The 2136-nt window shown below is 36.6% G+C and overlaps 1 non-coding gene across 1 annotated transcript; it reads left to right on the forward strand.

Annotated features, from left to right (window-relative positions):
- The first annotated feature begins 1263 nt into the window (after positions 1-1263).
- Positions 1264-1367, forward strand: LOC111722625. Its single transcript, XR_002771363.1, has one exon. It is a non-coding gene; the product is annotated as a small nucleolar RNA U13 (small nucleolar RNA).
- The last annotated feature ends 769 nt before the right edge of the window (positions 1368-2136 follow it).

The following is a 2136-nucleotide window of genomic DNA, read 5'->3' on the forward strand; positions in this document are numbered from 1 at the left end:
CAGGAGTTGGAGGTTGCTGTGAGCTGTAATGCCACAGCACTCTACCCAGGGGGGACAGCTTAAGGCTCTGTCTCAAAAAAAAAAAAAAAAAAAAAAGATAGAACACTTGAACAGCACTATTGATTGACAGTGAACTTGAACTAATTGCCATTAAAAGAAAACTTCACATGACACCACTAGTACACACATTCTTTTAAACTACAACTATTTACCAAGATAGATCATACTCTAGACCAAAAAAAGTTCTCAAAAAATTTTGAATTCAATTCATATAACACATGTACTCTGATCATAACTAAAGTAAATTATAAGTCAATAACAGAAAACTATATAGAAATCTTCGAATATTTGAAAATTAAACACTAGACTTCTAAATAATCTATGGTTCAAACAACAAATCACAAGAGAAACTATGAAATATTTTTAACTGCATGAAAATATACAACAGATCAAAATTTGTAGGATGCAGTAAAGTTGTGTGAAGAAGAAAATTTAGTAATGAGTGATTGTATTCAAAAGAAGAAATGTCTCAAATTAATAGCCTAATCTTCCACTTTAAGAAGCTATAGAAAGAGGCCAGGTGTGGTGGCTCACACCTGTAATCATGGCACTCTGGGAGGCTGAGGCAGGAGGATTGCTTGAGTTCAAAAGTATAAAATCAGCCTGAGCAAGGGTGAGACCCCATCTCTAATAAAAATAGAAAAATTACCTGGGCATTGCAGCAGACACTTGTAGTCCCAACTACTTGGGAGGCTGAAGCAGGAGGATCACTTAAACCCAGGAGTTTGAGGTTGCTGTGATCTAGGCTAAGGCTACAACATTCTAACCTGGGATAACTCTGTCTCAAAAAAAAAAAAAAGGAAAAAAAGAGAAAAGTAAACCCTAAGTAAGTAGAAGGAAGGAAATAGTAAAGAGCAGAATAGATAAAATAGAAAACGGAAAACCAATAGAAAAAGACAATTAAAATAACAGCTAATTTTTAGAAAAGATTAATAGAATTAGTAAAGTTCTAGTTGGACTAATCAGAGAAAAGAAAAAGAAGATAAAAATTACCTGTATCAAGAGGAAAGAAGACTTCAGCTCCTCAGACATTAAAAGAATGAAAAGAATATTATGGATATCTTCATATTAATAAATCCAGTAACTTCAACAAAATATACAAACTCCTAGAAAGCTCATTTTAAAAAAAAAGAGAGAGAGAGAAAATGAATATTACCGTATCTACCAAATAAATTGGAATCACAGTTAATAACCTTCCCACAGATCCTTTTGTAGTTCATAAACACGATGATGGAGTCTCCATGGGCTTGCGTGAGATGTGCCGACCTCAAACCCTGTTACAATATTGGCACATTAGCAGTCTGACGGGGAAAAAACTTCCCACAAAGAAAACTAGAAGGCTAGGTTACTTTAATGGTGAGTTCTGAAACATTGCAGGAAGAAATGACCCCAATTTTACATCAAGTCTTCTAGAAATGGGGGGGGGGGCATTTTCTGATTTATTTTATGAAACCCACATTATTCAGTTGCCAAAACCAGAAAAAGGCATTACAAAGAGAGAAAACTACTCACTACTCATGAACACTGATGCAGAAAATTTTAACAAATTTTTTGGCAAGTTGATTCTAGTAATATAAAAAATGGACGAGACATCAGAACAAAAGGGCTGATCTCAGGGATTTCAAAAGTGTTTTATCATTCAAAAACCTATTCATAGGCTCAGTGCCTGTAGCTCAGTGGTTAGGGCACTGCCCACATACACGGCGGCTGGCAGGTTTGAACCTGGCCCGAGCCTCCTAACAACAATGACAACTACAACAAAAAAAATAGCCAGGCATTGTGATGGGAGCCTATGATCCCAGCCACTTGGGAGGTTGAGGCTAGAGAATCACTTATGCCCAAGAGTTTGAGGTTGCTGTGAGCTGTGACACCACAGAACTCTACCGAGGGTGATATAGTAAAACTCTGTCTCAAAAATAAATAAATAAATAAACTATTACTATAGTTAACAGACTTAAAAAGAAAAATCATTTTGGGGCGGCGCCTGTGGCTCAAAAGGGTAGGGTGCCAGCCCCATATGCCGGAGGTGGCAGGTTCAAACCCAGCCCTGGCCCAAAAAAAAAAAAAAAATCATTT

This window comes from Otolemur garnettii, unplaced genomic scaffold (genome assembly GCF_000181295.1).
Source record: "Otolemur garnettii isolate 467f Iridium unplaced genomic scaffold, OtoGar3 scaffold00293, whole genome shotgun sequence".
NCBI classification, from domain to species: domain Eukaryota; kingdom Metazoa; phylum Chordata; class Mammalia; order Primates; family Galagidae; genus Otolemur; species Otolemur garnettii.